The sequence below is a fragment of the Dinoponera quadriceps genome, unplaced genomic scaffold (genome assembly GCF_001313825.1).
Source record: "Dinoponera quadriceps isolate SergipeBrazil2010 unplaced genomic scaffold, ASM131382v1 scaffold1471, whole genome shotgun sequence".
Classification (NCBI taxonomy): domain Eukaryota; kingdom Metazoa; phylum Arthropoda; class Insecta; order Hymenoptera; family Formicidae; genus Dinoponera; species Dinoponera quadriceps.
Window position 1 is genome coordinate 76004 of NW_014555591.1, and position 27867 is coordinate 103870.

The window sequence follows — 27867 nt, forward strand, 5'->3', positions numbered from 1 at the left end:
TTTCTTGATTTGATTGAATTTGTATTGAAACAAATATTACTTGTACTCGATTCCAAACTGAGACCGGTATTCGTAGCCGGATCTTATATTTAAGGCAGTTTGGTGTATTCTTAGATGCTTCGTAGCCAATGAAATGAGCCATGCAGCATCAGTTTATCTGAGGACAAACTTAAGATCCAGAGCCAGAGATTTCGAGTTCCAATCCCATCGAGATAAGCATATTTTTCAAATTTACGACATAAATTCAATCAATTAAACATAATTAAGAATATTTCAGGCAAGGTCATTGACAGTATCTTAAGAGTGAGATTACGATAATAAAAAAGAAGCAATAAATAATATCTTTTTTCATTGTTTCTACAGTTAGATTTCTCCGACGGCTGCTGCTACGAACAGAGTTTTGCAATTTTACTGATTTGCAGTACTTATAGCTGTGGTCATTAGTGACTATTGACTGCTTCTCAGTGATAATACACTGATTGCACTTTAGAGAGCACTTGCGACTCGACATACGACCACCGATACATCCGCGAGCGATTTTTCGCGTCGGCGGAGATGCGCATCTCACCGGGAAGATAAAGATTTCTCTTCGCGCGTCTTCGCGATTACGCAAGATATCGCTTTATTGCGATTCAGACGGATTAATCCGTGGATTTCTAAATCGACCGCTGCGGGACGCTCTGCGAAGAGGAGACGGGACTTACAGATCTATGAACTCAGCAAATTATACATCAATGGATCTGTATTTATTATTTTTAGCGCAGCGATTTCTTTTCGTCGCCGGAGCGGGATGTCGCGAGCTATAAATAATGAAAGTGAAGTGCATCTCGGCCGTGCGTATTATCTTACCGATGATTCGCGATGTGATTGTACCTATCTTCTTGAACATACTATTTACCGGAATTATTGAAGAGTCACTTAACGAGTATTTAAAATTGGCCTCGCGCTTTTCTTCGCGTCGCTCCTTACCCGTCTCAATAAACTCGCGTCGTGTGTGTTGCGCGGTGTTAGAATGAATTATTATGCGCGCGCCGTGTCAGAGGATCCTTTTTCTACGAAGGTAAATTAATGCCTCTTTAATCCGCTCGCGACGTTACACGTAAACTGACAGATGAAAGACAGCAGGGGACGATCGCAGTCAATCTATGTAAATCGGTTCTAATCCCGCGAGGCCACGTCTTGGAAGTGGAAACCGGCAGGCTCTCGGCCGGACATATTTGGAAGTAACTTACCTACTTTTACGCGAAGTATTTCGCGCCGTGTCTAGCCGAACGCACGTCTCGCGTGTAACGCGCCACGCATTTCCACTCTCTTTCCGCGTTATCTCAATAGGAAATTGAAATCCTTCCTTCCAGCGTGATCAACGCGCCATTCTCCCTTAATTAACGCCAACAGTCTCGATGGCAGCCGATCGTCAGAAGAGAGAGAGAGAGAGAGAAGGGGAAAAAGGAGAGAAAAAAGAGAAACGTGATATCCCGACTTATAGAAAATCACTTCAAATTTCATGATTCATCACACTTCGTACCCTCTCGCGATCGGTCGCGATCATTAATCTTCAAGATCTGTCGTCCGTTCGGAAGCGCGCACTCGTGTGATGCGCGCATCGGCAACTCTTATCGTCCTAACAAGACAATCTCTTTCTCTTCTTCGAGCCGAGACGAATGGATTAAGGTTCACGCGGCCGCTTCCGCTACTTTTACAGCCGACGTGACCCTAATAGATGTCGTCGGGGGGAACACAATACCGTCATCGGCGAACGCAATCCCGCTTCCGAGCCAGCGGCGGCGTGTCACCCGCGATTCTACCACTTCTAGCTCGGATCGCTCGGGCTATATTTTTCCGTTGGAAATTCTAGCTCGTCCGAGCTCGACGAGCGAAAAGTAGCAAAAAGCAAGGGTGCACGGGGAAACAATTATTTATTTATTTATTTATTTAATTTATTTGTCTTCTTTTATGTAATGGGTATCTTGAACGAAGAATACTTTCTCGATAATAGTATTAAAATGTACTCATTACAATGAAATATTTAAACTTTATCGAAGGAAAGTTAAATACTATTAATTATAATAAGCAAACCGTGTCTGAATTTTAATGTTTTAATGTGATATTTACCATTGCTAAAAGAAGGAAAATGAGCTGAGCAATTACTTTTCTTCGTAGTATATTTTTACATGCGGGGATATTCGGTGGAATCGTGAAACCTGCGCTTTCCCGATATTCTCGGAAAGCGGAGGGTACTGAAATTTCGACCGCGCGAGATCTCGCGGAGGAACCTCGATGACAGGTGGGCAGACGCGAAAGAAATTGATTATCAGTGTGCAAAAAGCGACGAGCGTGTTGCGCAATTCGGTACACAAGTCCGGTCGCCGTTACATCGAGATCGCTCGTTTCGGAATTGAGCAACGAGCAGCGTTTGGATCTGCCCAAGCGAGACTAACTTCCAGCTCGCAGTTTTTACGCGTTTTTCCGGCCGGGCGAGCCCGACAATTGGCCGATAGCATTCGCGGGATATCGAGGAGGAAGAAATCGGTGTTTCGGATTTGCCAACGATTTTAATGCGATTGCGATACCGAGCGCGCGCCGCGTGACTCGGCTCGACTCTCGGCGCGATTCTTCGCCGAGGATTTCCTTTTTACGGCGTATCCGCGGAATTTTAGACGCGCGCGGACATATCTCAGCATCCGCGGCAGCACGCGGTATACTATTCGGTAGTTTTCTCTACGATTACAGTGATTTAGTTAAATAGCGACTCGCTCCAGACGTTTCCTTATGAAACTGAAGTGTAAAGCAAGCCGCTGGAATCCCGGCTCATGCTCTCACCGTAAAACGGACAATCCGCCGTCGAATTCCGCGTTACTCATAGGTGAAGCTGATTCGATGTAAAAAAAAAAGGACGATCACTATGTTAATCCTCCCGATCCTTCGTGTTTTTCTCTCCCGCGAGAAGTTGCTGGAGTGTCTCGCGGAAAAGTCCGCGGGTGCAATTACGTGCGAAAATCTATCAGCCGGATAGCCGAGTAAAAGTTTTGGTTCTACATTAAGTCTACTTGGATCTACATTAAGTCTTCACTAGGTCTTCTGTTGTGCTTCTTTGATGCTACAAATAGAAAATTATTTTCTGCTTGCAGACTTAATGTAGAAATAAAATTTATGCTTTGTGGGAACTAAATTTTCTTTGTAGCATTAAAGGGGCGCAATAAGTGGGGCAACTTAGTGGGAACTTATTTCCGTTTTCTCCACTTAAAGACTTAATGTATTGCAGAATTGAAAATTTCGACTCGGCTTGGATCGTGTTCGTATTCGGATAAATTTCAATCACGTTATCGATGATGAAAATGCGAATGTGTTGTTCCGAAACGCCAAACCAAACGTCTCTCTTTCTCTTTCCCCGGCTCTTCGCTTATAGCAACACGTGGTCTTGAGCGTTTAATAAATATCCGCCTACGATAAAAGGCGACTGTGAAAGTATTAGTAGAACCCGGGGCAACAGATAACAGCCAGGTGCAACATCAAGATTCGTTGCGAACAGTGCGCGAGCCTTTCTCACGAATCCTGCGGCGTTCATCCGTCGCATCTGGCCGTAATAATTCGTCAGGAAACTGCGGATTAGGGAGGAGTGGCAGAAGGAGGAGGAGGAAGAAGGACGACCGGGAAGGAGAACGATGAAGGGTTCTGGCGTAACAGAGATATCAAACAATTGGTTCCGCCATTAGACACGATCATCATCGGCGCAACAATTTTCTCGGTTCTGTTAGCCTCGCTGAAAATCGTTTCTACCCGCTGGCGGATATCCGAGTTTGCGAAACTGACCGTTAGTGTGGCCGATGGAAAGCGAACGCGGCCGGTACGAAGTCGATCGCTATTTCGCCCACGACTCTCGGTCGTCCGGCATTCGTTGATTGGCAGTTATTAAGAGTTTCAGCAATGTCGAGCTTCCGTTACTTCGGTACGCGAATACTCCCGGAGATCTACGCGAAATCGATTCGATCCAAGTCCTTCGGATCTTTGCGATAAATTTTTAAAAGAAAATTGGAGTCGAAATTTTCGTTCTATTTTAAGTCTTATTTAATTTTACATTAAGTTTCCAAAGGTCTTCTGTTGTGCCTTCTGTAGTGCCTCTTAGACGCTATACAGAGAAAATATTGTAGTAAAAATTATCACAAAATTTTAATTGTAACGTTCGACCATACCGGAATTATGATTAAAATTATTGTGTGTTGTCTTTAGTGATGTGTATTTATGTGCATAATGAAGTACATCATAGATGAAGAACACATCATAAGAAAAACATATTCAGTTATAATTCCGTTATGATACAATATTACAAAATTTTGTGATGATTTTTGCAATATTTCCTTCGTACACAAATGGGAAAATTTTGCCGTTTTCTCCACTTGAAGACTTAACGTAGAATTAAAATTTAAACCCTAGCCGTTTCAATTCCCATTTGTAGCATTAAAAGAACTTATCGTGATCCTTTGATGCTACAAATAGGAACTTATTTCCATTTTTCCCCTTGAAGAACTTAATGTAGAATTTAAAATTTCGATTTGGGAAAAATATGGATTTTTTATCATTTCGTCAGAAAGTCTCCGAAAGTTATAGGCGTCATTACAAAATTGATAACGTAAACTTTCCCGCGCTAACGCAGACATCGTGAGGTGATGATAATAATTATCGATAACACGTGTAATCGATATCGCGCGATAAAGTATTGCGCCGTTATATTACGGTAACGTGATATTAACTCGTTCACGCCTCGAATTTCGTTTCGAGTACTTCTTAAAGCCGATCTGGCTCGCGCGATTCAGAAAATAACGTTTCATCTTTAACGAGCGATTGTGATTTAAAAGGAGTGAAATCGTGCGCGAATGAGAAAACAAGGAGTACTGGATAGAAAATAAACGGGGAACGCCCGTGAATGATGGCACATCGAGACCGATGGACTGAGCGTAATTTAATTGGACATTCTAGAAAGTGCCTTCCTAATTAATCGATTAGCTCGTCGTTAGTTCCCGCACCAAACGAGCGCGAATCGGGAAGCGCTGCGTAATTAAACATTCGCGCGCCATAATATCGCCCGAAATCCGCTTTTAATGGTGATTATTAAATTAAAGAGGATCCCCCAGAATTAACATTTTATAAATTTTATAAATGTTTTATCTACCGACCTGTCAGGAGTATATCGGTCTTCCGGTTAAAAGCAACGTCAAATTAGAATTACGGGAGCATCGTTAGAACGTCGCGCCAATTAACAAGAATTGATAGCAACAAATTAATGAGAACAAAAATCGATAAAAGGTGATGGACGAACAAACTATGTAATTTCATTGCTGAGAAAATGCGCCGATATTTACCGGAATAAATCGCGAAATGCGCACAATGCTGATAAAGAACCGACCGCCGATGATCCCGAGAGAGGAGAGAGAGAGAGATGTTTTGCATATGCGCATTATTTCTACGCGAAAGTAGAAAGCCGATCGACTCCCGGGAATTGAGTTTTCCTCGCGGGTTGATGTTCGCCGATCGCATCGATCGTCGCGATTCGATTCGAGACGCGCGAGATCGTATTACAATCGCCCTGCACGTAAAGAAGAATTAGCTTCCACGGCTAAAAACTTGCCCCCACAGCTGAAAACTAGCTCCCACAGGCAAAAATCAGTTGTCTGTATAATACAAATGAAATTTAGTTAATTTAGCTAATTTTTTTGTCCCTGCATCTACACCGAAAAAAAGATTTGATTACGCTTGTCAAAAATCATTTAGTATTATATACTGTACATAGCATATGGTATTACCGTACAGTATATGGTACTAAATGATTTAGTTGCAGTAACTAAACAATTTAGTTGAGACTATTTAACCAAATGTTGTGACCAATTGTTACTAAATCCTTTTTTTTGGTTCTTTACTCTCACAGTTAAAAATTAGGCCTGGTAACTAAATTTCACTTGTATATATGGGCAGCTAATTTCTTTTTCCCGTGTACTATTTAACATTGGCCGTTCGCTCGGGATATTCACGGCTTACACGGGGGAAAGCCGGGCGCGGCCAAATCGCCAACAGGATTACACGGACTCTTCCATATCGCGCATAAATATATACAGCGATCGGCCACGAAATCAGGAATAGATTTTCATGAATTTTCCTCCGGAGGGGGCCCGCTTGTTGCCCAGCGCTTGGCCTGATTTCTTTCCTTTCGGTCCCCCTCGCCCGCCGATCCATCCTTGATCCGCTTCCTCTTCCACGATCCTCGTCGTCCCATACCTCTTCGTTCCTCTTTCGTCGACGCGAGGCGTCTTCTTCTTCTTCTTCTCCTTCTTCGTCGTCCTCGCCTCTTCACCACGTTCGATCGTCTGCCGCGATCCGATCGGCAAACTCGCCGACCGCACCGCCCGACTTCTACGCGGCATCTCCGACCGTTTCCTCATGAAATATTCAGGCAGTACGACGAAATCATCGTTTGTTAGTCAACGCCATCTCTCTGTCTTTCGCTTTGCTCTCCTCTTCCTCCGCTCCTCCCTTCCGAGAGAACGCGGGCCTGACACTGTCGGACATTGTCATCCTCGTGGCCCATTTCTTTCTGCGCCCCGACGACCTCTTGTTTTCACGCATGTTTTCTCGCAACGGTCTCGCGAGTAGAAAGTGCGTAAGATTTCGGACATGGCGCGTCTCACGCGATCCAGCGCGTTGCGATCGATCGAGCTCGGATAATGCGAATTGTCGCTAAAGTGGATCATACATACGAATCTTTTTAAGAATAGTAATAGCCACACAATGATCTCTTATGGTTAATTGGGATACTAACATATCAGCAAAGCGTAGAAAAAAGCGCCTGTTAATTTAACATATTGTGTTTATGTTATCTCTATCAATATTTTATGTTGAATCAGTATTTAATATGTGTAAGTGTTAAAATAACATATTTTATACTTCACTGTGTCGACTAACATATGGATTTATTAATTTTGTGTTAATTTCTAACATATTAATGTTTGTATTAAATTAACACAAAAATTTGTATGGACTGTTTGCGACATATGAAATGTGTTAAATTTAACAAGAAATTTTTTACCGTAAGAAGGTCCAGGTTTGACTCCTGGCTAAAGCAATATTTTTCGCAACACTCAAATTTCTATAACGTCAGGGAATATGTTTTACATAAAGAGGATCGAGGGATTAATCAATATGAATATTAGTCGCGAGTTAAGAGGGTCAATTTAATGGGGAAATTACGAAATAATATTCTTGCGTTATAAGTCTGATAAAAAGTCCGGCACGTACGTTGCGTACACCGTCGGACAATTTTATCCTCCCGCTAAGATTAAAAAGTTCACGCCTATATCTAGTAACGGCTCTTATTGGTCCATTGGACCTTATTCGTTCTTACTGGTTAAAATTTTGTCGTCCTCTGAAGTTCGCCGAGTCGAAAGTGTGCGTTTCGCGTATCCATTCTACGGACGATGACGAATATCTGTGCTATACTCGATAGGATCAGTTAAATGTTCAGTCAATGTCGATGCAAATTATTGTCGAATACATTTGATTTGCATTTACATTCGACATACGCGTCCACGACCTTTTCGGTCGAAAGGTTAAGCGCGGAGTGAAAGATGCCAGTCGAAATTTGATGTCGCCGGGATGGAAACATTTTCATCGTTCTTCGTTACGACGCGTGTTCATATTGTGTGTTACCTGAAGTTCCCTCGGCGATCGTTGCTCCTTTCGCAGAATCGGCCCCGAAACAGCTTCCGTAAAATTTTAAGATCCGACATGCTACCGCCGGAGCTGCGTCTAATAAGAGTGTAAATTACAGGTGCTCTCAGGCAACCTTGGAACGAATTGATACACGAAAATCGCTACAAAGTCGCCGTCGTGTAATGATTCACGAAACGTAAACCGGTGAAAGGATGCGTGGGATAATTCGATTCTCCGGAGGGGTGCCGCGCTCCGGAGGTGTTCACGGGGATTTTCTGCGCTTTTAATGAGCAAGTAGATCGTTAATAGACCGCGTCGATCGTGAGAACATTTTCGTTTTCCGTCTGACAAATCGGCGATCTCGTAACATCCACTATATCTCTCTTTCTCTTCCTCCATATCCGCCGATAAATAAGCAAATCAAACAGCGTAATCCTGCGTACGTGCAACGCGCTTTTTCCATCCTACTCATTCACGAATCGACAGTTATGAATTTCCACGGTGCAGTTGCGTATTCTTCCTCGCGCTGAACGCACCTTTCAGGATCCTTTGTTCGCGCGCGAAGGAATCGTTAGCGGGTTTGCAACTGAAACGGTGCAGTGCGCACAATGATATCCTTCTCAATTTGTCGGATGACCGATCGCCTTAAGACGCTGACTTCGATTTCAATTCATGATTATGTTCGCACGTAACAATGCGAAGGCAGAAGGCGGCCTGTCTCGCGATGACGAGCGAGAAGTAACAAGTGTGTGCAACCTTCGACGATGATGGAGGGCTGATTAAGCAAATCAGAAACACGCGTGCTTACGATACGCACGTGATTGAGGCTCGCTGTTGCGCGATAGAGGAGAGGAGACTTGGCGTTTTAGCGCGCTAATTTACTCTGATTTTCATCTCTCTTCTCACCGAGGCTTGCCTAATTAATTTTTGTTTTGAATTTATTCATCGTTCACATTTGCAGTATTCACTTGAAATGAGTCGAAGTTTTAGTTCTACATAAGTTGTATATTAAGTCGATTTAGTTCTGCGTTAAGTGTTGAACGATCTTTTATTATGCTACACTTCTATTGAGCTCTTTTGATGCTACAAAATAAGAAGCTATTTCCGTCCCCTCCACTTGTAGATTTGACGTAGAACTAAATACGCTTAATGTTGTAACCAAAATTTTACATTAAGTCTTTAAAGAAAACGGAAATATAAGTTCCTATTTTTAATATCAGACGAGCACAATAAGCGCTGCGAATAATAGTTGAGACCTCCAGAGTTTAAATTTTAGCTCAACGTTAAATCTTCGAATGGAGAAGACCTTTGAAGACTTAATGTAGAATTAAATTGGACTTAAAATAAGACTAAAATTTCGGCTCTCGCAGGTTAATACATAGAACAAAGGGAATTAGTTGTCCATATAATACAACTGAAATTTAGTTACCAGATCTAGTTTTTAACTGTGGGAGTTGCGGGGACAAAAAATTAGTTAACTAAATTTCAGTTATATGGACTAACCTATGGGAGCTAGTTTTTAGCTGCTGAGGCTAATTCTTCTTTTTCCGTGTATGACCGAACTGAACATCGCGCTAAACGGCGAACTTTCAACAAACCGTAAGGCATGTTGGAAATATTCGATTAAACAAGACGGATAGCGCGTCTCGGGGAGGCCGCGATGAATTGCGAGATGAAATAAGAGGGTCAGCGTGTATGGGATAAGTGGAGGCGCGCGCATACACGCGCGTTGAATAATAAAACACGTAGGGTACTGTCCGGGCCCTTTTTTGCATCTCCGTTCTCCACCTTACGCGCGGCGCACGATGTTATCGTCGTCCTTACATCACGAATGTAGGCTGTGGCCTCAAATTTAAGCTACCCATCGAGTAGCCGCTACAATTATCTCTCCGCCGTCTGCAAGGTCGTCGTCATTGTGCATTCGAAGATGCAGTCGGCGCGATTTCGTCACGCGCAAGGCTGCCATTGTCGCCGTTCACCCGTAATTAAACGACGCGAGCGCGGTGTTTCTCGTAATGCCGATATAACGCGTTTCTGGCGAAAACGAAAGGAGGGAAAAGAAGAACGCATGGAAAGTGCAAAATTCATTACGCGAAGTTGCGCGATTTGGCGGCACCTCCACGCATAAGCCGAGGACGGGATCGCCGACGCGACTCGGTTTACGATCGTTTTCGTGGTCCTCTTTCCTCCCCCCCCCCCTCTCTCGGACGTAAATAGTTAATTAATATGCCGTTTACTTAAGCGATGCGCTCCGTCCTTATACGGCGGTTTCGTTCCGACGTCGGTTATAAATCAAGGCGCGGGTAAAAAAGGTTACACGTTTGCAGTAATGTTCGGTGATTGCAGCCCGGTCATAAAAATGTCAGCTTCGTGCGCTCTGGGACGCGACTGAATGATCTTTCGGCGGGCCGCGGCGAATTCCCCGTGTTTTTGCGTATTTTTCACCGCGGACCGGTCGGTAAATTTTTATTTCGAACGCGATCGCGATTACCCGCGAGTTCCCGGGATTGATTTTAAACGCGGCGGATTTTCAGCCTCGACTCCAGCGGGTCTTCGGGTTTTTCGAGGAGTGACAATAAGCCGGTTAAATTCAAAGCGCGAGTGCCTCTTGCGAGCGACGCGATGCCGTGCTTTTGGCGGATTATGCATGATTTTATTCATAAACCGGTCCGCATCTTCCTCTGCGGGCGGGACGTGTCGTGAGTCATAGGGTTCTTAGAGTTTTCTCATTGTATGAGATGCGTTGTTTTTAATAAGACATTAATACGCGACACACGGTGGAAACGACTCATCGTTCGTCGTGGGATCACGTCGACGTCCGGTGTGAATCTGTAAATTGTCGCGGCTTTTTGGCACACACAGACTCGTATTAGTCGTCCGCGATATGCGAGGTGGAGCCTCTAGGCGGCAATGAGGCTAACAATGACATTGCGGTACTGCTCGAATTTAATTTAAAGGCAACGAGAGCCCATTGTACGCGCGAGAATGTATAAATAGACCCGGCATGCGAGCCCACGCAGCGGCTTTATGCCACCGAAGATCCCGTCCTCGTCGTCGGAGACGAATTTACATTCACGGCCCTATTTATCCCCGCAAAAAGGCGGTTGAAATTATTTCAATTTTCCCCTTCTTAAACGGGCCGTTATATAAGCTCTGCGTCCCGGCGGAATGTAATTTGCATCGCAGAGTGAATCCGTCCGCGTCACGGAAGATAAAAAAGAAATCGCGTCCATTCGAATAATTTGTTTGCGCACGTGGAGATTATTTCTATTAATAAAACATTAAATCGGACTATATCATAATTTTCTGTGACTCAAGATAATCGTTGTTAAGCTCGTGCAAAAGAACTCATCTGGAAGAAATATCGTCCGTGAATAATAGCAGCGAGAATCAAACTTGAAAGGACGATGAGTAAAATGCGCCGGTTTTGATCTTTAAATCATTTTAATTTCTCGAGAAAATATTAAAATTAGCATATAAAGCTATTAAATATGCAAGAAGTTATTAGGAGAACGGTATATTAAAGAAAGTGTAAAACTATAATAAAATGAACAATATTAAATGGAGATATCGGCCGATATGTAAACAACAAAAATTAATAAGTGAAGAAAACTTTGTTCGGTCAAAATGGATATTTGTACTTAAAAATACTTTTTGCGTAAATCTTACAATTTTCATTAATAAAATACTACAATAGTAAAATACTTTTGACGATAGGAAATCTATTATACATAGAAGAATGTGTACATAAGAAAGGAAAAACAAAACATTGAGAAAAAATAAATAGTAAAATTATTTTTGCTCAGATTTACTCTTACTATCGGTAACATCATTCTGACAGATTTCTGATAGTTGTTGAGCGCTTAAGTGGATCTTAAGTGAAGAAACCGTTAAATACTAACAAATTACTAAATTATCATGGCACCGTAGAAGTAATACTATTTGGTAACCAATCTTGCATCTGCAAAAATGCATCAATATGAAAGACATTTTGAAGCTCTCTTATTAAGATTCTCATGTGTTACTAGCAGGTAAATAAGGTTCGCATCATGTTTTATTAGAAGAAAAATACAAATGAATACATTCGTAAAGCTCAAAAATCACAAATTTATGGTCCGAGCTGTTACCAGCTTCATATACCGATTTTAAAATATTCTCTTTTTTGACAAATTAAAATTTATTAAAAGTCAGAATCAGATTCAGCAACTCAAAAATTGCAAAAGAACATACCGTTTTTACTTGCCAATCTGGGGATCAAAATCGTCGCATTTTACCTATCGTTCTTTGAAATCTTGTATGTTTTGAGAGAGGATTTTTTAAATATACATTTTCGGATATAATTGAAAAGAATGTGTTAGAATTAGGGGAATTGAGTGAAAGGTGGAAAATGAAAGAAAATTCAAAGCTTCAAGAGAGCGGCTCGTAAGATTTTTTTTCGGACGTTCGTAAGAAGAGGCGCACTGACTTAGATTACAGATAAATTACAAATGAATTAGGAAACATCATAGTATAGAAATGTAATATAGATGTAACGCTTTTATTGTAAATTATATAGAACACCGGTTAAGATCATCGCGTCAGAAGCGCTTAATAGCTGGCACTCGGTGGCGGTGATGTCGTTCGGGGCCCGTTTTATTGCCGTTTGCGCCAGTCCAGAACCGAGGTGAGGACATTGTTCGAACGTCTGGGAATCTCTCATGATTGTCGTGCTCCCCATTCTCGTAATAGCGGGCGTATTCAAATACCGGCCTGCCGCTTGTACACGTTCGCCGCCGGATTGTTGAGCAACGGAAAAAAAAAACACAAGAGGTAGGATCCCGATGTCGTTCGCGTAACATTGCTTGACACTGTCACGTACCATTCGCTTTTGCAAGAGGAGAACCGACGGGAGAGAAACGTAAGAATGCAATTATCCACGGTTATTCATCGAGACGCATATCGGAGATTCGCCGTGGTCGTTCTTTTTATATTCCCCGGTTTTACGAGAGTTAACATACAAAATTACGTAAAGCGGATTATTAAACCGCGGAATTTCTCAACGACGTGCCGGGCCCCGTCTCTCCAGAGTCAGATTGTTGCGTTCCCTGGCTCTAGGTTCGAGTTCAATCTGTCGACCTCGCGCACGCAGCCGTTAATCAATTTTCCAATGAGCGGCAGAGGCGATACGACGCTTCGAACGGAACTCGTTACTCGCGCAGCTTTGCCTCTTCAAATTTTCTGCTTGCGCGGCCATACGAGTTATCGTTTGTTCCTAAGGCGAGCAGGGCCCGGAGCGCGCGCATTGTTTACAATTACTTTCGCGCGATGAGCAATATTCGCGCCCGACGTAATTTGCGATTTATCGCAGTCATGGGTGCGTCGGCGCACGTACGCGGAGCCGATCCTAACAAATTGCCGATAGCGAGGCAGAGATGGATCGGACAGCAGTAAGAGCAACAGTCCGGAGAGAGAGAGAAGAAAATAATGGGCCACGAGACAAGAGCGGTCTGCTCGCGGCCGCGTTGGTTTCACATAACTGTTAACGGTGTTGTCGGTCGGTCGGTCGGTCGGTTGCTTGCTTGCCTGCCTGCTTGGTCTATATCGAGATCGGCGTGGCTGGGTCAGCAACAAAAATCGTGGCGTCTCCAGCGCCCGACTTACCTGTTATCAATTAACTGTTACCGTCCCCGTGCTCTCGGTACTCACGGTAGCGCGTCCGTCGCGCCTGCTATCGGACAAACCGCGCGCGAACGCGTGATGAATAATACATCGGCGATAATTCGCGCTTAATTCGCACTCTCTCAAGCCGAATCAGCGTAAATGTCACTGATCGAATCGGCGAAACAGTACTGCACCGATAATTAGAGAATATTCATTAATTTTCGGTGGAGATGCTTCCACTTAACTCTATTGTCTTGTACTTGACTGATTTTGGTTAGCGAAAGATTCACTAGAAATCGCTGTTACGCGTACCGTGAAGCTCAGTGATAACACACTAATTGCACTTTAGAGAGCATGCATTCGACCATATGTCGTATTTACGTAGTTCGTGTGGTAGCAGACTCAAGAGCCAGAGGTTTCGAATTCGAGTCTCACCAGGATAAAGGCGCGTTTTTCTAGTACGGTATAAATTCAATGAATTAAACATAATTAGGAATACTTAGTAAAAGTAAAACTATCGACACGTAAAAAATGCGACTAAGATAATAAAAAAGAAGTAATGAACGATATCTTCCCTTAAGAGAAAGAAGTCGGTATATCGAAACAGTATAATCAGTTGCTGATACAAACTGATCAGTCGTTGGTAAAAGTTGATCGGTAACTAGTTACTATTTCAATATGCTGATTCTTTTCCTGAAGAGTTTTTCTCACGCTGTTTCTGCAGTTGGACTTCCGTGATGGAAGCAGTCGCTCCTACATGTGCGAGCAGACTTTCGCAGACAGAAATTTTACCGATTTGTAGTGCCACACTTATATAACTACGATCGCCAACGACTGTTGACTTTTTCTCAGTGATAATACACTGACTCCACTTTAGAGAGCACACGACGTCGAGGATCCGCCGCAGACTGGTAATTCGCCGCTCACCGCCCGACCGGGTGAAATTCGCGCAATTTGATTTTCAGTTTCGGCCGGTCGACTGCACCTCGTATTTCCTATTTATTGCATTCGCAGAGATACTTGGCGCTCTTCCACGTAGCTGCGTTATCTTCCTGCCATTTCGCGAATACCTCGGACACGTTCGCGCGATTACGTTTCTTTTTTATCGAGGTAAATCTCCGAGCGACTCGGCGCCTGTCACTTTTCGCATTTACATTATGCGATACGACTCGCGTTATGTTAACTATTTCGGCACGGACGCATTTATCGGGGTCTCTCGCTTGTCTCGTGCGCCGGGCAATCTCACGTGTTCTCTATCCCTCGAATGGGCGCAGTCGCGCGCGCCTGGAGGCGCGTAAATTTATGAACGAGGAAACGACAGGAATGGCGGAGGAACATAGCTTTTGCAACGTCTGCTTTCCTGAGCGGCAGAACGAACCGTTCGGTGATATAAGGACGAGCGTGGGCGGCTCACTTTTGCGCGGGATCGCAAGCGCAGCTTCGGAACTGGTTTCGAACGAATTAGACGGCCGATGCGTTTTCGCGCGCGATACCCATAGAGACGTGAATTTATATCGAGGCGATGCGCGGTGCTCTGCGCGGCCGTTTATTAATTGTGTTACGTAAGTTTTTTCCGGCATCGCGTCGTCGTCTCGCGACTGTGAGAAGACGGGATCTACGATGTTGAAAGTTTTGCCGTCCAAATCCGTTAATCGTCCTCGTGGGAGTTCGGGGAATCTACTCTCTTAAGTTGAATCAGCGAAGATGTCACTAATTGAACCAGTGAAAGAATATTCTACTGTTAATTAGAACATTGTATGAGTGTGATATATATTAAAGTCCCATAACACGAGTATTCAGTCATTTTTAGTGGAAACCTTTCCATCAAGCTCTTTTGTTTAATATCTCACTGACTTTGGCCAGTGAAAGATTCACCGCAAATCGCTGTTACGCGTTCCATAGCAGAAATATATGTATATATCGTGTATGTATTCAACTATATATCGTGTTTGGCGTAGTTGTGTGATAGCAGAAGCGAGCTCGAAGTTTCAAGTCCCGTTAGGATAAACGTATTTTTCAAATACAATATATAAATGAAATCGATTAAACGTAATTAAGAATATTTCAGGCAAAATCATTGACAATACCATAAGAGTGGGATTGAGATAATAAAAAAAGAAATAATAAACAACAACTTCTTTTTACTGTTTCTGCAGTTGGGTTTCTCCGGTGGAAACAGCTGTTGCTATTAATAGGCTTTTGCGGTGAGATTTGACTGATTCGCAGTGCTTATAACTACAATCACTAGTGACTGTCGATTGCTTCTCGCTGATTGTATTATCAAGAGTGCACAGTTTCTTTTTTTACTGCAAATAACGAGATCGTAAGAAACGCAGCACGCAAATTCTTGTCTCATTAACTGGTTCTAGTTATGTTCCCGTTATTATCATTTTCCGTTTCACGAAGCGCGCATATACTTATCGGACAGACGTCGGCGAGCCATCGATCGCGAAACAACTTCCGTAGTCACTCGACTGTGCGTGCTCGATTGTTTTTATTCAAATGAAAAGCGCCGCATTCGCGGCTATTATTATTCTCATTGGACGATCCCGTGCAGCACAGATTGCTGGGCTCGCGACACCTCCTCTGCATTTCATAGGAGCTCCGTAATTACCGGGAGCGCGAGACGCCGGCGCCAACAGTGCGAATCGAGATTTCGTCGGCGCCTCGTCGCCGACGAAGAAATTCGACGGGAGACTTGACGAGGAGTTTTCGCGACAGCGCACGGAAAAAAAGTTTTGCTTGAATTTACCCGACGACAAACAAACCAAATGCATTTTGCTTGAAGAAAATAGAACGGGACTTCTGCTTCCGATGAACCAAGTTCGGTTCTTATAATCAAAAATTCCATTCTTGTTCATTGTCAGATAAATTCAACCAGACCTTTTTCCCGTGCATGATTGAAGTACGGCAAACGATGAAATCTCGCATTCGACGGGAAATGGCCGTGAATTATAGTGCGAATTTTTATCATAATACGATCAGACCCAAAAGAGAGAAGTTGAAGAAACGAATACAAGATACCTTTCGAGGAATTTCCAAATTATATTCCCGCTTTTTTTTCAATTTCCCCCTAGTTTTATATTCTCTCACGCTCCCGTTTCGAATAATGCTGTGACGTTGCGACATTTTCCGTGGTCAGAACATGCTATTATAAAAAATCCCTAACGTCAGAAGGCAACTCTCGTCGTTCCTCCTCGGGCTCGCCGGCGAATCCTGAACGCGATCGCGATCACCCTCATAAATATTCAGGAGCACCGTTCTCGGGATGCCGCGATGCAATAATACATGATGTCCCGGTGCCGCGACGACGAACGGGAAGAGAGGACTGTGAATCGTCTTACCTTATTCGTCATTCCACGACCTTGAAGCCGAGGGGGATCGGTTGTTCCGTCACTTCCGCTGGTTCGTGACACTTTTCCACCTTCGTTGTGCTCACAAGAGGATCCAAGGTGGAGAAAGAGAGATGTGAGGGAGAAGAAAGAGATAAGGGGGTGGTGGAAGAGAGAGAGAGAGAGAAAAAATAGTCAGACGATGTGTCGGAGAAGAGAAGAGAGAAGAAGGGTGGCAGAAAGCGCGCTGAGCAAAGAAGAGCACTCGTTTTCAAACAACACACTATCCTCACACTCGAGATCACTCTCCTCCTCCTTCTTCGCTATCGGGCTTTCGCATTTGCGCCCAGATATCGGCCCTTACGAGGTTGCGAGATATCGGAACGTCCGCACAAACATCCCGCTCATCTGCGTCGGGTCTCCCCTCGGCGGCTTACCGATTCACCGGGAAACTTCTCGTTCCGATACCTCGTGGTACCGACCACGTGCTTGGATAACGGTTCCGTTCGCTCCCGCTCTCCCGGTCCGTGATACACACAACGCGTGTCCCTTCTCCGAGAGTAAAACGAGTCGAGTACACACACCGCACCGGACAGCTCCTTGACTCCGAGAGGATCACCCTCTTCTCCTGCTCTTCCTGACTAGAGTTCGCTCTGTCCCGGTCGGCGTCGAACGACGACCGATCTCGTCCCTGCGCGACGATCCGGGCGGCCGGTTCCCGAGGGATCGCGCTATCGATCCCGCTGCAGGCTGGATCAACCGAGTCGGGTCGCGTGTTGAGCGCGTGTGGTGGTCGACAGGACAGCCGAGTCCTGACTGTCGGTTTCTCTCTCAGGAGCGACGGAAGGAGCCAACCACGTTGCTCACCACCGTCCGGCGATCGTTTGGTGCCCGTGCTCCGTTGTCCAGGTCCTCTCTCGAGGCGTGTGATATCCCCCCCCCCNTATCAGCGAGAACCGAGAGCGCCGACGAGATTCGTGAGACGCGACGAGAGCGGAGTGTGGTCCGTACGGTGGTGAGTAAGCCGTGTGACGGTGTGTAAAGCGGCCGATGCCGCGTATGAATGCCGTACACGGACACACTGACACACAGTCACGCGCACACCCACACACGTACACACTCCCGTGGTGAGACGCGTGTGTACAACAGTCAACAGATACGCAGGCATACACCGTCGTGGGTACCGTCGATTGGGCGGGGAGACTGAATTCGTAGGCTGGCGGGTAGGTTAGTAAGTAGGTAGGTAGGTAGGTAGGTAGGTAGGTAGGTGAGCCACAGGGGGAACAACACACCGAGGAGAGACGTCCGCACACGGACGAGCGGGATACGTCGCAGGTGTGAGTGTGTCGGATCGCACGGTGTGGCCAAAGGACAGGCGTGTATGTGCCCGCACGGCTGCGATGCCTCTGTGTATGCGTGCGTGTATGTATGCATGCATGTACGTATATATGTGTACGAGTCCGTTTGCGCGAGTCTGTGAGAGTGCACGCGCAGAGGATAGCGAAGGAGCTCCCCTGCGTGTTAACCGTGAGAGACGTCGGGAAGGTAAGTGCTCTCCTCTCTTTTCAGCTTCGGAGCAGCACCACGCCGGCACGCGACCTGCCTTCCCCCCCTCCCGCCTGCCACCCCTCCCTCTCTCTCCTTCTACCGCCTGCATCCACTTCTTCGTGTTCCTTTTCCTACTCCGCCACCGAAGGACGTCTCCCTCTAGCCAACGTTTCCTCCGCTAGGTTCCTTCGGAGCACTCTTCTGACTGTCCTTCCCACTCCCCATGAGCCGGGTCGGGATCCTGGAGAGGTGGATGGTGTTGGTGCACCACTCCCACCCGATGGTCACCGACACACCGGAATCCTCCCAGCCAGTCGACGTGCTCTCGCGGAAGCGAGAGGAAAAGAGCGAGAGAAAGAGAGCCAGGGTGGGATAGAATGAGGAGTATCGAACAGTCACTATCTCTTCTCTATCGTTACTCGCGGTGTAACCTCCCAGCCAACTAATTCACCTTTGCAACTGTATCGACACCCTACCGCTCCCTCGCCCGCGAGTACATTCGTTCCTTCCTCGGTTCTCTCTCCTTCTTTTTCTTCTTCTTCATCGTCTTCTTCCTCTCTTTCGTCCTTATGCCGTGCGTTCCCTGATAGGGATCTGAACGGCTCGAAAGAAGGTCAGACTTAAGAAGACAACCCAGCTTAATAACCCCCGTATCTTTGGATAATTGCACTTTCAGTAATCGTTTCGTCACATGTCGTGTGATTTCACTTGATATTAGTTATAATTCCGTTCCCAGCCGAATAACATGAATTTTACATCATATAGAAGACCTATTATCGTGACATCGGTGATAACTTGTATCATGCGACTTGATCATCTGAATTTGATTTCAACTATACGGAAAAATCGAATCCAAAATACAATCCGCAGTCACGAGATTTCGCTAAGGTAAAATCCGAACTCGTCGAAGCCTCTGTGGATGAATGGACATCCGATAGGCTTGAGAGACCCCCCTCCTTGTATCGTTAGCTTTCAAGTTATATACTTTCGATTTGGTTACACGGCTTACTTCGTTATTCCGCTGTCACATTATCCATCGACTTCCTGCTCAGTCCGCTTCGTTTCGATTTCGGTGTTGTCGCAATTGCATCAAGAGTGTGTCGGTGTTTCCACGTCTCTCCTGCCCCGTGTCGGACCTCGCCATCAAAGATCGAAACCGTGCCCCACCGATGTTCATCGTCGTGGTGCTCTTGTTTCGCTCCTCACCTACCGACTACATCCACCTCCGCAACTATATTATCGTCCCACTACAAGGTACTCCGCTCCGGTTCCTCGACTCTCCACGATGACGATCCCAGTTGTCCTAGGACCGGACTCGTTGTCACCATTTCGTATTCGACTCTCTCTCTCTCTCTCTCTCTCTCTCTCCGATCATTCGTAAGTCTGAAAAGGCCTTTGGTGGTATCGCCGACAAGATTTCGTATCTCTATTCCATTTCTATTTTACTACATTCTATTTCTATTTTACCTTCTTAAGTCTGACCTTCTTTCAAAAGATTTTGTCATCCTCACTTTATGGTAGATTAAAACCAATCAAATCGAATTTTTATGCTCGCAAATGATTTCGCTAATTCTGTCGACTCTTTTGGTATGTCCGACATCTTGTTGCGAAAAAAGTTAAATTTAAAGTTTCGCATTGATTTGGGTTGATGTTCCATTTGTTTTTAACCTATTTAACTGTCCTTTTACTTTTTATGTTATTAAAAGGTATTTCCTGTTTATACAATAGTAAATAAATAAGTAAAATTTTATTTTTATTTCACTATAGGGAAATCATGCTCCTTAAGTGTATAGATATAAATAATTTCGATATTATTTCATTGGATAAAAAAAATAACACTATATTATAATAAACTATTTAATAGAGAAGAAGTTGGAAATTTTAGTGTATTCAATCCGCAATATTGAAAACAGATCTATAAGAGCCAAACACAAGTCGTAGGTGTGCAATAAAAAGTATTTTTTTAAAGGATATATTTTTTTACAAAGAAATATTCCTTTCGGATTTCGAGCTGTTTATCAAAAGTCCATAACCGTCTTCTATCTCGACTCGTAACGTTCTGTGAACGGATCTTATTAAATACATGACATTTTTATTATATACCTTGTGGTTACTCTGGCTCTTATAGGTCTATTTTCCAATATTGTAGATAGACGTTAGCTCTTCGGATTTAATCTCACCTCCGTCGACCTCCTCGACTCGTCGATCGCGACGCCCGCGAATTGCTCATCTTCGCGTCGCCGTATTCGGCGGGAACATTATCCGCGGCTTTCTGGGTCAATCTCTGGTTAGCTTCTTAGCTTTAGGTTGCCCGAGAAACTAAGCGCGACGAGTAAATCGAGGAGGCCGGTGTATACGCCCCGAGACCTTAGATCATCGGATCCTCGTGGATCTCCTCGCTCCGCTCTTGTTGCGCAACCGTCGGTGATCTCGAGCACAGCGGTCCTGACACAGTTACCTGGTCAGGGCGTTACGACGGGATTAAGAGGAACGAGAAAAAAAGGAAGAAGTCGAGAAACGTGAGCCGCGCTCTCGAAGAGACCCTTCCCCGGCTTCACGGTTTGATGACTTTTTTGCGACCTCTCGTTGCCGGACAAAAAGGCCGATTCTTCGCCGTGGCTTTCCTCCCATTTAAACCTCCGTACGGTTCTCTCATCGCCGAGCGATTCTCCTCGCCGCGGCGTGTTGCAACCTGCCTGCGCGAATTTTGGCCTTCAACTCGGCACGCGGCCGCCGTCTTGTCGCGCGTTATAAGCCGACCGTCCGCGCGGCCGTTTCGTGCGGCCCGCCACAATTCCGAGTGCCGGTGCGCTTCGGCAAATTGCAACAACAATGGCTCTGCCTGCGATTCCGCGTAATCACGGGTGCATCGTCGCGCGTTCTTACGAAGGAAAGAAAGAAAACGTCGCCAATTGATCGAAATCCTCCGTTTTCACTCGCGCTCGATTCGCACGTGTCCCTCCCTGAGAGAACCGGATGAACGGTTCGCCGTGTTGGTGTCACTTCAGGGTCGTCGATCGTGATATTTGAGGCTCATAGAGGCGGGTCGGAATTCGCGACCACGTCGCGACGGATTCTCCCCCCTCGTCGCATTCTATTCTCATGCGACGACACCTTCCTGCCACGGGGTTGACGGCGCGACGTGCACGCGACGCACACGGCCCCGGAACCCATCATTAGACGCCTACGCGGGCGAGTATCGGCGAGGACGGCACGATGTCGCTGACGGTGTCGTTGCGTCGTCGCGACAAAGGCCGCGCGACACGCACGCGGAATCGCGTCGCCCTAGTAAGAACGTCGTTGACAATAGCACGCGCACACCGGAAGCCTCGCTCGCTCGCTCGCCGTCGCCATCGCGCCACGGTGAAAGTTAATCATCCTAAACGCTCCCTTCGAAGATCAGCCGGATCGAGACCTATCGTCGTGATGGAGATCGCTTTAATTTGGCGCCTAGTTACGTTCGACGCGCGCGAGAATGTTGTTACGTTACGAAAATGGCCCCGATAATGCTTTGTTAAGTGTATGATTAAGGATCGAGAAAGAAAGAGGAAAGAGCAGACGAAGGTAATTGAACGCAAGAGCGCAGGAAATTGCAGCTCCGCTGTGAAAGTGGGGAAATCCCATCGAAGAAGAAATATACCCGGAATGTGTAACGTTTCCTATGTCTAATGTATGCTTTGTCTCTTGTAAAATTGATACATCCTGTTGGAGGCTGGCGGTGGTGGAGTATCGTGTAACGCAATAGAATCGTGCCGAGTCAAAGCCAGAAACGATACTTGGGTAATGCGAAGACGGAGATAATCCCCGTACAATAGATTTAAGACTTTATTGCATCGGGCGACTTAAATCTCGATGTGCTAATAGAGATATTGTAACACCTCCTCGACCGCCACGGGGCTGCGAGCCACCACGATGGCAAACTCGTCTTTATTGTCGACGATCGAATCCCGCTCGGATCTTCGCTGCGATTTTCGTGGCGTCCCGCAAGCTAGCCTACTAAGCCGGCTGCTTTAAATCTTGCTTTAACGACGTCCGAGATAAGTTAAGCGTGAAAATCTCGCTCGGTTGGCCCGTGGGTAGATCCCTACCACTTGCACAATTTTCGACCTGAATACTGCGAATGCTCCGAGGGATAATTACGAAAGGATATCGACGATGGGGAAAGAAGCTTCCCGCGTAAAAATGTCCCGACCCTAAATAATTCACGACCATCGATCGTGTACGAATATATTTCATTTCTTGCATACGTTCGCTGAAGGCTCATCCGGCGCGTGCGTTATCACACGCGTTAAACGTTTATATCCCCCCATAATATTGAAAATAGTTAAGTCACTGCGATTAATATCTTATAGGTTTGATCCCCCTTGGTTAGTCAAATACAGAGCCGACACTGCATAGAAAATTTCTCGGGATCTAATTGGGATCCAGTCCGATTGGTGAGTTAGATTATTCCCGATTAGAAACAGTTTTGTTACCGGAAGAAAATATTCCGAGTGAATTTGTCTTTAGTTTAATCAGCATTCACTAATCCAAAGTTTATAATCTTTTTTAATATAAATCTTTGTATCTTATCTGTCTTTGTTATTTCTCAAAATTATGTATTGAATCCCTACTAATCGATCTGCCAAAGGGAATCCTCTCGTAAATAACTAGATAATAATAATAATAATTGCGAAAAACAGGTTTCATTCCACTAGGATAAGAATAGGATTTCCAATTGATATCGCAGTGAAGTAATCTCAGGGTAGGTTTGGATATTCTAACCGAAATCTATGCTTTATCTCGGAAAGCCGTGAGAAATTTCTATACCCGGGGATGGATATAAATTCGTCAATTTTCATCATATTCGTGTTCGCGTGTGTACGACATTCTGCATGCGAGTGCGCGTAAATTCCTCCTCCGGCACACGATCACACAGATAAAAGAAGAATACGAGTGTACGCACAGGTAAAAGAAGATACGCGCGTCTTCGGGTCGGCGGGCGCGAGTGGCGGGTTCGTCGGCGCGTATTCCACGGGCAAGTGCATTTATGACAGTAACGATTGACGCGGAAGGGGGCAGCGTGATTTCTGTTCTCTCTTGGATTGGTCACCGCAGCACGTCACGTTTTCAGTGGGAGGAGCGCGTTGTGAACGAATGCTCTACGGTCGTGCATAGCGAAAATGCATAATGCATGCCTACGTAACTGTCAGCGATATGAGCATCTACGAGAGCGGCTTCGTTACACCTCTTCGCGTTACGCGGCGCGCAATCATGGTTTCTTTGTGTATATGTGCACGCATGAATCGTAGTTCTGGCGGTCGGATGATAAATCGCGACGTGTCCGATTCGATAAGGATCTCGGAGCGGAGGACAGGAACGATCTACCGAGCGCGTTTGTCGCCTTTTCATAAGAGGACATTTTCCGCTCCTTGCAAAAAGCGCTTGATATAATCATATGTATATAAATATGCACGTATCCTCTGCAATAATTTTCCGCATCATCGCGGAAACTAAAAGCACCAGAACATCCTCGATGCATAATTATACACTCGGCACAAGATGTTTCCGCGTCGTTTGATCGACGTATGGAAAATAGATCATTCGAGCGTAAATCCGTCTCGCCTTCTCGCGTTGCGTTTTTCGAGATAACGATTCGTTTGAGTTTTCACCAATTTCGCTCGTTCTTCAGCGCGATGCGAAGTTGATTAAGATCCTTTCAGACGAGGTCTCGTCCGGCCACCTAATCCTGAGAATGACGCCTGCGATTTTGACGCTGAAATGACATCGTAAGTCTCTCAAGCCTATATCACGAAAAAGATGATAAAAATGATGGTTTTTTTTGGCCTTTTATGAGTTAGTAAAAGGCGACGGATAAAATGGGCCAATTTTTGCTGCCGCAGTAGTAAGTAAAAACGATATTTTTTATAGTTTTTACTTTCCCGATAAGTTAAAATTTTTGAAAAGTCAGAATCAGATTTGTTAGCTCAAAAACTACAAAAAAATTATTTTAAAAAACTACAAAAAAACATACCGTTTTTATTTGTCATTCCGAGGGCCAATATCGGTCCATTTTATCTATCGCGTCCTTTATTACTAATTTTGATTTATTGTCCTTACCGACTGCTTGCCGCCAGGGAACCAGTTATCTTATTGGATTAGATTGATAATAGCAGTGATAGTAGCAGTGATGAATCCAACTTTTTTCTGAGTAATAGAGAAATAAGAATGGGATATAGCGTTTGACACAAAACGTGGAAGAAGGGAAAACCGAAAGGAAACGTGTGTAGGCTTCGTAGACCTAACATATTATTGTCAGGGTTAAGGTTTACGCGAACGTGGACACGGACGTGGTAGGCGTGTGGAGGCATTAACGAATGTCGCTAATATGGATCTGACGAATAAGCATGATTGTTCAGCGAGATCCCGGCCGGTGAATCACGAATGAATGTTCGCTGTTCCGCTAGCTTCGCTGGCGTCGCGTCAGGTGTGCCGCAGGACCCTTTTGTGCTTGTCGCGAGCCTCGGGACTTTGAACGTTGCACCTTCGGCGTAACGTCAACTGCTACTCGCGCCTCTGACGCGGGAAGTAAGCCGGACGGGATTCCATCGGCGATTTACATATAAAACGTATTGTTTTGTCCCACGTAAACGAGGCACGTCCTCGTACTAGAAGGTACGGCACCTTCCCTCGTCCTTACAGGGTTAACATCGTCGCGTCGCTCTAACACGACAGTCGGAGCGATGTTACTTAATCGGCCGCCGATTATCGAGACGAGGTATAATCTTCGGCGCAAGGCTGATTACATTGCGACTCGTATACCTCGCTGATTGAACAATTGATATTTTTCCGTCGCGCGGTGAAACTTCTTCCCCACCTCTCGGCGTCGGCATCGCTCGCGTCCTCACCGAAACGATCATCAAGTAATTGCAAAATGTGATTTGCAACTTTGATCGCGCGATATCGTTGGCATGCGATGGTCAACTCGAAGTGGTCCTTGAAAACTAGAATGACGTAACTAGAACCAACTGGATGCCTTCGTTTTACTCACCCATCTCACGCACGCCCAATCTGCCCGGTCGTGTTCGGTAATTATTTTCTTCACTCTCTCTCTCTCTCTCTCTCTTTTGTTTCCTTTCTCTCTCTTTCTCGTCTGCTCCTTCTCGCGACTATAATTGGTGGCAGGTCGGTGGCAGGCTCGTTTCTGGCTCTCTCGAATATTACGCGAAATCACACTCGGTCAAGCTTACGAAATTGTTTATCGCTCGGAATGCGATATCCGATGATATTCGTGTTGCTTCCGCATTCTCCGTTGCGACAGTCTAATGAATCCTGGGACAACGTGTACTTAGTTGATATTATCGCGGAGGGATATCGCGCTATCACTTTCGAATTATCTATTCTCTCTTCGCCAACTATCTCTCGTTTTAACCGTAACTGGGCCAATGGCCAGATTTCTCTCCACATCGAACACTGTCCTCCCTCCCTTTGCTCGGCGTGTCCCGATCCTCCTCGACGATTACGGATCGACCGTAATTATTGCGATATCTAGCTTGCAGGCGATTCGGTATTTAGGATGACGTCAGCTCTGGTAATGCCGATGTCGATCTGCCGTTTCGATCGCCGAGTAATTCGTACCATGTACTAGCGCACTGTTACCACTACTGAACAACTGCGCAGACACCGTCTTTAAGCACAGGAAATACACAATCGTTGACTTGCAATCGTTAGAGACATCGTGTCATTTTTTTCCCCACGAGAAAGGTAAGTTGATCTTTCGGTAAAAATTGCGCAAGGCTACTTTATATTCCGCAGATATTTGTTCTATTATCTGAGAAGGGAATTATAAGGTCGTCATATTTTTGTTTCGTCATCGCTCGTCGTACTAGTTGAGAACGATGCGAGGTAGGATCGAATTATTTATCTGGGACGTTGTCGCGATGTATACGAATAATTGCCACTTCCGTAATTATCCGGTAAAAATCGCGCATTGTTCTTTCTATCGACGGCATTGCGAACACCGTTCGACAGATCGTAGGCACACCATGCATTGTCTATGGAGATGCGCGTGGCCGACTAACTGCCACGCGTTAGCAGGTTGTGCTTCCAAGGGAAGCAGGGTAGTTATCTGGTCATTTTTACATATTTTAGCATATTTAGACACGCCTACTGAGCGACCAACGTTCTCGCGTCTAATAACATCGGCGAAGTTGTCGTGCAAAATTTCGATGGATATTGCAAACTCATCGAGGCCAAAATTGAAAAAAATATATTTTATGTTGGTAATTCTATTTATTTATAACATGCACGGGAAGAATTCCCCTTTTTACATTAAAAAAGAAAAGTAATACGATAGCACTTACAGAGACGAGAAAGACAAGAAAGTAGAAGAAGAACTTACATTTCTACGAACGAAGAACTTAATTTGTTTTCAGGCATACTTTAAGACATATTAAAGAAATTAATACAATCAGAAAATTCATTAGCCATGCCCAATCGATTAATGGGTTTAAATTTTCCATGCGGCGTTCGACGATACGAAATAAAGGCAATTAATATCATTGTGTGCACGGCTCGCGAAAGTTGAAAATGCGAAGATAATCGTATTCAAGCGCACGAGATTTCTATCTGCTATTTGAATCGCCGGGTAGTTTCGCAATTACCGTGGCTGAAAAAAGACCATCTGTTTCGTCAAATCTGCAAAGTGCGAACGGACAAGCGCGAAAAGCGCGAATGTTTGCGACCAACCCAGCTGGACTCGGCGGTGCAAGGGGTTAATGCGCGAGCAGAGCCGACTCGCGGAGATCCCCATTTACGAAGATAGAGGCGGTAATTCGCGGCGTTTTGTTCCCGGTGATTATGCACTTACACGCCCGCCGGAGCGCATCCACGCCTCGGTGTGTACGTACGTAGTGGTGTTCGCGCGCGCGCGAGAGCTCGCACTCGCTCGCTCTCTCGTTCGCGAGTGCACGTGAGTGCACGGTCGTGCATTACACGCGGCCTGTGTCTCGGGTTGCTTCATTCCATTCGCGATATTCCACATTCTTCCCACACACGTAAGAACACATTGGTAGGTACACGGTGCCCGAGATGCCTGACGCTGATACGAACTGTTGGGTCGCCGCCACTACCACGCCGCGCCATTTATGGGGGGCCAAGAGAACATCGGAACCGTTTACGGGGCACACCGGGTACGTCCCACCTGGAGAATCCTCGCCGCTTCTTCTTGCCTGGGAAGCGGGTCCCCGTCGGAGTGCCGGTCGCGACTTTCGGCACCGCGATGCACGCGAAGTGCCTCGAGCGTCGTCTGCGCGTCAACAATCTGGCGAAATATTTATTCCCGAGAGAAATCATTTTAATAACGTTAAATTTCACGTGACGTTACGTTACCCCTTGCCTCAGATGTATGAAGTTTAAATTTACTACGGTGGCTCGATATTTCTATTATTATTGAAAATTTAGCACGTAAGAAAAGCATGTGATATATTAGGTGCTTACAAAAGTTCGTAAGGTCACGAATAGACTTTAGCAACGACTTAGTAATTGTTGTTCTTTAAATTGTTTTTTTAGTTTTCAAATATTGGCTATACTGGATCAGATTGATTAACAATTCATAGTTCTGAACGAAATGTCACATTTAACGCGATTGAAGATGGAGTCAGATAAAGCT

The 27867-nt window shown here is 45.2% G+C and overlaps 1 protein-coding gene across 1 annotated transcript in view; it reads right to left on the reverse strand.

Annotated features, from left to right (window-relative positions):
- The window catches only part of LOC106744758 (adult enhancer factor 1-like), a 28250-nt gene extending 11483 nt beyond the window's left edge, over positions 1-16767 (reverse strand). Inside the window, exon 1 of the mRNA XM_014619777.1 lies at positions 16683-16767. The gene's annotated coding sequence lies outside the window, so the exon portion shown is untranslated. The remainder of the gene's footprint in view (positions 1-16682) is intronic.
- Between the last annotated feature and the right edge of the window lie 11100 nt (positions 16768-27867).